Below are 11,321 nucleotides of genomic sequence, written 5' to 3' on the forward strand. Positions count from 1 at the left end.
GGGGGGTACTGAATTGTGGAGAGCTTTGTGGGTGAGAGAGATAAGTTTATATTGAGTTATATTGTATTGGATGGGCAACCAGTGCAATGACTGGAACAGGGAAGAGGCATCGGTGTAGCGGTTGGTGAGGAATATGATCCTGGCTGCTGCGTTAAGGACGGATTGGAGAGGAGAGAGTTTAATAAGAGGGAAACCGATTAGTAAAGAGTTGCAATAGTCCAGATGTGAATGAATAAGAGCGACAGGAAGAGTTTTTATCGAGGCAAAGGTAAGAAGAGTTCTGATTCTAGAGATGTTTTTCATGTGTAGATGACACGAGCAAGCAAGTGATTTGATGTGAGGAGTGAAGGAAAGATCTGAGTCAAAAATTACCCCAAGACAGCGGGCATGTTGCTGGGGAGTAGTGGTTGAGTCACAAACGGAAATGGCAATATCGGGCACAGGTAGGTTAGTGGAGGGAGGAAAGACGAGTAGTTCAGTTTTTGACAGATTCAATTTTAGATAGAGGGAGGACATAATGTTAGGCACAGCAGAAAGACAATCACTGGTCTTTTGTAATAATACAGGGGTGATGTCCGGAGAAGAGGTGAAAATTGGGTGTCCTCAGCATAGAGATGGTGCTGAAAACCGAATCTACTGATGGTTTGTCCAATAGGAGCAGTGTATAAGGAAAAAAGAAGGAGGCCAAGGACTGATCCTCGTGGAACCCCGACAATAAGGAGAGAGAAAGAGGAGACAGCAAAAGACACAGTGAAGGAGCGGTCAGAGAGGTAGGAGGAGAACCAAGAGAGAATAGTGTCCTTGAAGCCAACAGAGCGGAGCATAGTGAGGAGGAGCTGGTGATCCACAGTGTCAAATGCTGCAGAGAGATCTAGGAAAATCAGCGGGGAGTAGTAACCATTAGATCTGGCTGTTAATAGATCATTAGAGACTTAAGTGACGGCAGTTTCAGTAGATTGTAAAGAGCGGAAACCAGATTGTAAAGGCTCAAGAAGAGAGTTATCTGAGAGATAGCGGATTAGACGGAAGTGGACCAGGCATGCCAGGAGTTTATAGATAAAGGGAAGATTAGTTCTGGTCCAGGGATGGTTTTTTAAAGGGAATCTGTCAACCCTTTGGAGTTATCAGACCTGTATTATGGGCATACAGGTTATAGAAATGTAAATCTATACTTACCTGTACGGCCCATATTACAGGTCTGATTGCAGAGAAATCTCTTTTTATTCAATCCGTTTTTCTAGGCTTGGCGTCCGGGGGATGCCAAGAAATGCCCTCCTATATGCTTAATTTAAATATTCCCCCCCTCTCCTGCACGTCACAGGGCCCTGTGATGTGGAGGCTAGAGCTGAACATCCCTCACATGTGCAATGCGCCTATAGCTGAAGGCTTTTTTTTCTCCATGCGCTATTTTACTTGTCTGCTCCAGTGCGCAGGCTCCGGGAGTCACTGTGACTTCCGCTCCAGTGACCTCCGGCGTGCACAACCATGAGGTTTGGTTCCCATTTCCTCCCGGATAGCAGGATGCTATAAAGATGGGAAATAACAAATGGGGTCCCCTAACAATAAAATGGGTCCCACGATACCCATGATACTATATTGCAAACAACCCTAAATGAGGGGTAGGTGGTAAAGAACACCCAAAGGGAGGCATAGAATGGTAATCCCAAAGTGATGTTGATGAACACGTATATGAGAGGTAACAACCTCCCAACAAAAAAAAAAAAGAGATATGAACAGTGTAGTAAATGGTACACATTATAATAAAACATGCAAATAGGTTGCACACAGTAATCCTCTAGCAGAGCAAGGCCAAAATCCAGAAAATATGTCCAAAGGGATTCCAAATAGGAGGATGTCACGAGGATAAGTATCCGCTGCAAAACCACGGCCGTATGGACAAAGCTTGAGATCACGAAGGTAAGTAGCCCACTGTACAGCCAAAGTCCCAGAGATGAAGCTTGAATCCACAAGAATAGCTCATCACATGGCCGGAGTTCAAGGACAACTTCACTAAAGTAAATGACTCACTGCCAGGAGGTGGAGGAAAAACCTGAAAGGGACAAAACATAAATGAATACATGGAAAAAAAGACATGAGAGCCAGGGAAACCCAACCAATGGGCTCATGTATCTCTTTAAAAGCCCACATAGAGTAGTTCTTCATTAATGCCATGCGGAGCCTGTCAGGGATTCCAAACAGCGACAACACCGGGGAGATCACGCGATATCTCAACGTGCCATCACACTGTCCGTATTTCGTCCGGAATCGCGACCACACGATCCAGACTACTTGCTACGTGGATATCGGCAAGCGACCAGTGAGAGTATGGTGTCACACCTCTGAGTTCCAAAGCCTGGAATCTGTGTTTACGCCCTCCATACTGTCACTGTCAGCTTCACAATAGCCCAATTATTATTATTCTTTGCCACCACCGGCCGAGTTTGAAATATAATACAGGCCTGACCGGACGCCTGTGTTTTGGTAGCACGTATGGCTTCGGGGAAGGGAGTGATTACAGAACGAAAGAAACAGAACTATTAAATTTTATATTTAATCCAAAAGTGAGGCAGTGTTTAAGAAAAAATACATACAAGGATGTTACAAAGGAGACATTAAAAATACATAAGCAGTTACATAAAATGAACAGGATAAAGGAAGAAAAACTTACACTATACGATCGCGAAGACAATTCAATATAGGTGGAGGAGGGGCTCCCCAGTTTGATTATGCTGTTATCGAACAGGACCCGTTGCTTATAATTCTTATACCCCCCCTGGCAATGAGTGAGTCTGTACTGTCCATGAGTTCTCTTATACCTAAGGGGAGATTTACCCACATGCCGCTTGTGGTGACATCATGTTGGCTAGTCTCCAGCCTGTACAATTTATTAAAAACGCTAACTTCTGCGATAACTCATCGCTCATTGATCGCAGAAGCTTGCAAACTACGCCATTTTTCCAGTTATGATTTTACCTTCATTTAGAGACCACACATCGTATAGCTGCAGTCTGCTATTCTGGTGTTTTTGTGCTACAGCTCTCTGATTTGTCTTGCAACTATGAAAAACTATGTATGCATTCCTGCTTCTGTTTCTGTCACTAGAAATATGGGTCCCATTATTGTCAGACGCATGGAACTTACAATATTTTGTTTCGTAGTCAGATTGTCTGGAGATTTCTTTGCTAAGCTCGGGAAAGCTACTTTCTCAGTTACATGCAAATTAGTGCAATCCTGCCAGTAATTACCCACTCGTGTGCCAGGGACAAGAGCTTGCTTCCTAACGAAGTTATAACACTCCTTGTCTGGCATTTGTTTGTGTTAACTATTTCTCAGGCATGTGTTAATTGGGGCTTTTGTGCTGAGCAAAAGGGGAATAAGGGAGGGGGGTGAACATCTATGTCAGGCAAATATGGAAGAACATTTTCCTGACATTAATATTTCCCTGACAGAGCTAAAGTGTCAAGATCATATATCCATTTGGCTTCCCGCCATACGTAACAACTCCTTAATGACTGAGCCAACCCTGATGTTAGTATTGACCAACTCAATACCCAAAACCCTCAGTCCTGAGGTACGTCCACCAAGCTGTAGTAGAAAATGGGAGGCTACTGAAGAAATTGCCTTACCTTTGTCCCTGTTACTTCTTGCCGTGGCAATATTAGAAAGATGTTGTTGGACACGGCGTCTAAGTTCCTCTGTTGTTTGACCTATGTACGACCTATGTTGATATGAAACTTGTAACCCATGAACATAACTCCCCCTTTTATAGAAGAAACCACTGACACATGAAATTCTTTTTGTGGCCGGAGTCGGCCACAGCTTTATTTATGAATTTAACCAAAATTCAAGCTGAAACGGTATGCACCAGCGAACTCCCAATGGGATGGCAAGTCAGTCTTCAGATCGTCCAAAGCTCAAACTATGTAATTTTGTAACGACTGCTGTGACTTATAACACCATAGAACGACATAAAGGACCTGCACAGCGGGTATTGGGAAGGGGTTTTAATACTGGCATCAGAGAGGTGGGGAGGGGGACAGGAGGAGTGAGGGAAGCAAAGGACGGTCTCAAGGCAGCAGATGCATTATTATTATTTATTATAGCGCCATATATTCCATGGCACGTTACATGTGAAAAGGGGTATACATAGCGAAAACAATTACAATAATCTTGAACAACACGTGACAGTGACTGGTACAGGAGGAGCGAGGACCCTGCCCACGAGGGATCACAGTCTGCAAGGAATGGATGAGGATACAGTAGGTGAGGGTAGAGCTGGTCGTGGAGCGGCATGGTGGAGCGATGGTTAATGCAGGTTGTAGGCTTGTCGGAAGAGGTGGGTCTTCAGGTTCCTTTTGAAGGTTTCCACGTTCGGCGAGAGTCTGATGTGTTGGGGTAGAGAGTTCCAGAGTAGGGGGGATGCACGGGAGAAATCTTGTATGCGATTGTGGGAGGAGGAGATAAGAGGGGAGTAGAGAAGGACATCTTGTGATGAGGATCGGAAGTTGTGTGCAGGTATGTACTGGGAGACTAGGTCAGAGATATATCGAGGAGAGTGGTTGTGAATGGCTTTGTATGCCATGGTTAGGGTTTTGAACTGGAGTCTCTGAGCAATAAGGAGCCAGTGAAGAGATTGACAGAGAGGAGAGGCCGGGGAATAGCGGGGGGGCAGGTGGATGAGTCAGGCAGCAGAGTTTAGGATAGATTGGAGGAGTGCGAGAGTGTTGGAATGGAGGCCACAGAGCAGGAGGTTGCAGTAGTCAAGGCGGGAGATGATGAGGGCGTGCACTAGTGTTTTTGCAGATTCATGGTTGAGGAATGTGCGGATCCGGGAGATATTTTTAAGTTGGAGTCGGCAGGAAGAGGAAAGGGCTTGGATATGTGGTTTGAAGAAGAGTTTGAGTCCAGGGTTACCCCAAGGCAGCGAGCTTGAGGGACTGGGGAAAGCGGACAGCCATTGAGGTTGATAGATAGGTCAGTTGAGGGGGTTGAATGAGACAGTGGAAATTTCATGAATTCTGTTTTGTCCATGTTAAGTTTAAGAAATCTAGCGGAGAAGAAGGATGAAATAGCGGACAGACATTGTGGGATTTTGGTTAGTAGAGAGGAGATATCAGGTCCAGAGAGGTAGATCTGTGTGTCGTCAGCATAGAGGTGATACTGAAAGCTGTGAGACTCTATGAGCTGTCCCTAGGAGTCCTAGAACTGAACTTTGGGGGACACCGACAGATAGGGGGCAAGATGAGGAGGTGGTGTGTGAGTGGGAGGCCCTGAATGTCCGGTCTGTATGAGGAGATCCAGGATAGGGCCAAGTCTGTGATGTATACAGATGCATAGGCGATAGTGATCAGCCTAAGCATATAAAAAATACCCATCCCCTTTACCAGGAGCTGCTGGTATGGCCAGGATTAATTCCAAGTTTGCTGAACTGCCAAACATTGACTGAGGGATAAAAGGGGAGAAATCCCAAACTGCTAATAGTGACCTATATCCCCAGTCCAGGACCCCTTCCCTATACTGCTTGTGGTCCACTATTCCTTATGTACAGGATCCTTTTCCCTTAATAAATAATGGTCCTTTCCATCAGTGACCCCCCGAGGATGGAGCAGGACAGAGACCACATGGCGGCTCGGATATTAGACCTCACCCTGGAGATAATCTACTGGATCACTGGAGAGGTGAGAGCTTCACATCACATCACTCTGATCTCTAGTAATAAAGCCGGAAATGACGGGAAAGGTGAAGGATTCTCGGCCTCTGTGTAGTGATCGGCGTCTCCCCATACACAGGATCACACAGTAGTGAAGACGTCGTCTGGGGAGTGTGTGACCCCCCGTGTGTCAGGAGGGAGGAGCAGGACCCCCAGTGCCATCACCGAGCCTCCACCTCATTCACTGATACATGAGCAGAAGATCCTAGAACTGACCACCAGGATCACTGAGCTGCTGAGCGGAGAGGTGAGCGCTGCCGGGAATGCTGGGACATTGTACAATAACGCCGGGGGAGGGGTCTGCTAATGACGGGTCATTGTGTGTGTCAGGTTCCTATAAGGTGTCAGGACGTCACCGTCTATTTCTCCATGGAGGAGTGGGAGTATCTAGAAGGACACAAGGATCTGTACAAGGACGTCATGGTGGAGAATCACCCGTCCATCACATCTCCGGGTAAGAGGAGACCTTCCTGGGTTGTAGAGGAGAGAACAGGTCTGAGAGTCGTCTAGATTCCCCATCATCTGCTCATCACATATAGACAATGTATTCAGTCACTGCGGTTATTTCCTATAGATGGATCCAGTCCGAGAAATCCCCCGGAGAGATGTCCCAGTCCTCTATATTCCCAGGATCGTCCAGAAAAGGAGGAAAATGTCCCCCGGGATCATCAGGTAGATGAGATGCGATTTCTGTAAATCTTCTATAGATTGTTGTAGTGAAGCTTCTACTAATCTCCTCCGGCCGTCATGGAGTATACACCAGGCAGTCCTAACAATATATACACTGATCAGACATAACAATAAAACCACCTACTTGATATTGTATAGTTTCCACTCCATGTTACCAAAGCAGCTCTGTCCCATCAGGATATGGAGTCTACAAAGCCTCTGAAGGTTCCTGTGATATCTGACACTAGGATGTTTGCAGTAGATCCTATAAGTCTTGTAGGTTGTGAAGTAGCAGCTCCATGGATGATAACTGGCATTAAACACCATAGACACCTATCATAGCTGTGATGCTCTGTGTGTCCTGACACCTTTCTATCATAGCTGTGATGCTCTGTGTGTCCTGACATCTTTCTATCATAGCTGCGATGCTCTACGTGTCCTGACATCTTTTTATTATAGCTACGATGCTCTGCGTCTCCTGACATCTTTCTATCATAGCTGCGATGCTCTGCGTATCATGACACCTTTTTGTCATAGCCAGCAGTAACGTTTTCATTATTTTCTGTCACAGCAGCTATTACATAAATATATAATAATTAGTGACGAGCGAACGTGCTCTGATAAGTTGTTATCCCAGCATGCTCGTGTGTTATCCGAGTATCTCAGGCGTGCTCGGACAATATGTTCGAGTCCCTGCGGCTGCATGTTTTGTGGATGTTAGATACCCACAACACATGTAGGGATTTCCTGTTTGTTAGGCAATCCCCTGTCTAACGTCCGCAAAACATGCAGCCGCAGGGACTCGAACATATTGTCCGAGAACGCCCGAGATACTCGGATAACACATGAGTATGCTGGGATAACAACTTATCCGAGCACGTTCGCTCATCCCTATTATTAATAGCAAGAATTCTAAAAGCGAGCTATCCTTCTCCATTTTGACACATTGGTTCATGACTAGGGATGAGCATACCCGTGGAAGTTCAGGTTCGTCTGGTTTGACCGAAGTTTAGTCCAAAGTTCGGTTCGGGTACCAGAACTGTACTCAAACACACTCTCACTCACTCTCTCTCTCTCTCTCTCAGTCACTCTCTCACACTCACTCACCCTCAAAACTGTAAAACGGACTTCCAGGAGATGTCCATGTTTGGAGTTCAGCACCAGACACTAGGTGTTCGGTACGAATGCCAAACTTAACAGTTCGGGTTTGCTCATCTCTATTCATGACTTGTAGCGATTTTTCACCTTCTCCTGGATATCAGATAAAGTAGGATTTCTTTCTTTTCTTTTATCTCATGTCTATAATGTTGGATTCTTCAGGAAAGTTCTGGTGGAACAACGATTAAACTCGAAACTCCCACATCAGCATCAGTGACCGGTAAGAGCCACTTCTACATCTTGTTTCACTATTAATTACTTTATTATTGGGATCAATGATGGGAAGATCAGAAAAAATGTGACCACGACCAAGAATTAATTATCTGTCCATTATGTGTCCATTTCTCATTTCCCGGGGTATTTCTCCCCCTAGGTCTTGAGTATAAGTATACTTGGCCGGCTCTCCGAAATTTGGTCGTTCCTCTTCCTTTTAGGGCCTGGTCATAATGGCTGCACATTGGCTATTTTCCCTCATTAGCGCCAGCCTGCCCTCTATTGGCCACTCCTGAGCTATGATGGCGTTAGGTTGCTTTTTGACTCTCAGTAAGGACTTGGTAGGTTTTACTACATAGCCATATGAGGGTTTGTTTTTTACAGAACGAGTTGCAGTTTTAAAGACACTATTCACTTTACCATATAATGTGCTGAAAGATTGGGGAAAAAAATTCCAAGTTGGGTGAAATAGTGAAAAGTAACACAATTCCGCCATTGTATTTTGGGGTTTCGTTTTTACGGCATTCATTGTGAGGATCAAGGAAAAAACGCTAGGAGAACTTCTTTGACAAAAAATATATAAATTCTGTTAACAAAAATAGGAAATATTTGTTCTTTTTCCAGGTGAAGACAAGACGAGAGCTTCCAATGGACATCAGCATTTATCTCCCTATGAAGTAGAAGATAACAATACCACACAAGCTAATTTAGTGATTCCAAATGTATCCGGAGTCCATCACAGTAGAGATCTGTCCCAAAATGATGTTGGTCACAAAAAACCTTCATCTCATCAAAAATCATTGATGGGTGTAACAGGAAGCAGGCAGGGGGAGATATTTTCACATGGAAAACATTTTAAGAAGAAATCTAAACTTTCTTCACCTGAGACAGTTCACAAAGATATAGGGAAGTTTCCGTGTTACGAATGTGGGAAATTTTTTTGTCACAAATCTAGTTTTGTTAAACATCAGAAAAATCACTCGGGGGAGAAACCGTATTCATGTCCTGATTGTGGGAAATGCTTTAGTGATAAAGCAACTCTTGAGAGACATCTAAGAATTCACACAGGAGAGAAGCCGTTTCCATGTTCAGAATGTGGGAGACATTTTAGACAGAAATCGATTCTGTTTATGCATCAGAAAATTCACACAGGGGAGAAGCCATTTTCATGTTCTGAATGTGGAAAATATTTTAGTCAGAAATCAAACCTTCTGACACATCTAAGAACTCACACAGGGGAGAAGCCATTTTCTTGTTCAGAATGTGGAAAATATTTTAGTCAGAAATCAGACGTTATTGCACATCTAAGAACTCACACAGGGGAGAAACCATTTTCATGTTCGGAATGTGGGAAATGTTTTGCCCACAGATCACGTCTCGTTACACATCAGAAGGCCCACAAAGAGGAGAAGCCATTTCCATGTTCTCAATGTGGGAAATATTTCAGAGACAAATCTAGTCTTGTTAGACATAACCGTATAATTCACGGAGGGGAGAAGTCCTTTTCATGTCCTGAATGTGGAAAGTGTTATGGTTACAAATCAAATCTTGTGGAACATCTAAGAATTCACACAGGGGAGAAGCCATACTCCTGTCAAGAATGTGGGAAATGTTTTGTCCACAAATCTGGTCTAACTCAACATCAACAAAGAGTTCACACAGAGGAGAAGCCATTTTCATGTCCTCAGTGTGGAAAATTCTTTAGTTATAAATCACATCTTTTGTCACATCTAAAAATTCACACAATGGAGAAGCCATTTTCATGTTTAGAATGTGGAAAATGTTTTGCTTACACATCAATTCTTGTTAAACATCAGAGAATTCACACAGGTGAGAAGCCATATTCATGTTCAGAATGTGGGAAAAGATTTTCCCACAAATCAAATCTTGTTAAACATCAAAGAACTCACAAACAGGAGAAGCCAGTATAGTGTTCAGGTTCTATGAAATATTTAAAGGGTGAAGCTTCTGTGGAGCCCCTGAGGGTTCGGTCGCCACAAAGGTACTGCACCTCACCCAGAGGTGTGGTGTCTCCCTTCTCTCAGGTAAGGAGGGAGTGCTGCACGGGACCCCAACACCTACATCCAACACTACACTACCACAGGCCAGCAGGAGGGACAATACGCGATGTAGTTTTCTGCTGAGCCCTGTCCCTGGCTGGGGTGGGGGGAACCCAAAGGTAGGGGGAACCAGTACTGGGTGTGCGTGGAGGAAGTAGTTGATGGGAGCACTCATACAGTAGATGTATAAAAAGGTAGACATCTTAAAACAGGAGGTTGGTTGAGTAGGGACAGTTCAGAAGAACAGTCTGGGAGCAGAGTCTCTGTAGGAGCTCTGCTCCACTACAAGGGCCTAGGACTGAGGCCCAGGAGGGGAGCAGGGAGTAAGCTCCGTTCTGCAGAAGGGATCCTAGGGGGTACGGCGAGTGCGGGCGGCAACCGTACACCCCGAACCTACCAAGTGTCAGGAGGATCTAGGCCGCAAGAAGGGGACCGGCCCCTGGCCCAGTCGTGTAGCTTCAGGCCTCGGCTGGAAAAACCAGAGGCTTCTGGCTTCTACAGCCAGAAGCCAAACCCCCGCTCCAATCCAAGTAAGGTCAAGCGGGTGTGTGCAACTCCGACGGACAGGGGGGACCTCGCAGCACCCGAACAGGATTCACAGTGGGAAGCGCAGGGCAGGAGGGAGTAAGACCAAGCGTGAAGTCGGTCTAGAGAGGCACATAAGGAAGTGGGGTTCTGCCAGGTACACCCGAGCTGCCTGAGGAAGGACTGAACCCCTGCCCGGTGAACGCAGTGCGACGCGGGAGGCTTGCACCAGTACAGTGCACCTGTGGACTGTCTAAGAACTGTGAGTAAATCTTGGATGACTGCACTGAGCTGCCTCCGTTCCTTTCTTTCGCCGGTGCCATTTCCCTCCCTGCACTACAACGCCCAGCACACCTCCATTTATCTACACTGCCCTGAGGCCTGCTCCACCTGTGGGGAGCCGTTCCATCTCAAGCTGCCCTAACACCTGCCTCAGAGGACTGTCGCAGCGCTGGTGATCCTCACCAGACACCACAGGTGGCGTCACGACAAATCCCCTATAAATATCCCCCTGACCGTGATGGGTCACGGACCGGGCCACCCACCGTGATCTCCCCCCAAGAAGCAGCCATAAGGCCCGGCTTCCGAGTACCCCACGGCCCTGGGGGCGAGTCACTTCACTGTGGGATCGGCTGCTTAACTACACCTTCTACCTAGCTACCGTACCTTCCAAAATTCCTTTCTAAAAAGAATGGTACAGGCAAGAGTCCCAAGAGGACCTGTGCTCTTACGACATTTTGATCATGTAGACTCTACAATTGTGACTCTACAATTAGGAGCAGAGCATCATTGATTTGCTCTAACAAAGGAGATGGATGATCTCCATCATTTTATCTCTTGTGAGCTTCAACCAAAGAAGAAAACTGAAAGAGACTGAGCAGGCTTTATTACCTTGCACTAGAGACTCAGTCCCTGATCCACCATTTCATTTCCATTTTTTTAAGTCCCTTTCCTTTGTTGTCTTGTGGTATTAGTTGCCGTTTTTT

At 45.6% G+C, this 11,321-nt stretch overlaps 1 pseudogene; it reads left to right on the forward strand.

Moving 5' to 3' along the window:
- Positions 1-10,664, forward strand: part of LOC141258599 (uncharacterized) — a 99,532-nt pseudogene extending 88,868 nt beyond the window's left edge.
- The last annotated feature ends 657 nt before the right edge of the window (positions 10,665-11,321 follow it).

This window comes from Phyllobates terribilis, unplaced genomic scaffold, assembly GCF_046119375.1.
Source record: "Phyllobates terribilis strain yellow unplaced genomic scaffold, ASM4611937v1 Scaffold_3__8_contigs__length_932513732, whole genome shotgun sequence".
Lineage (NCBI taxonomy): Eukaryota > Metazoa > Chordata > Amphibia > Anura > Dendrobatidae > Phyllobates > Phyllobates terribilis.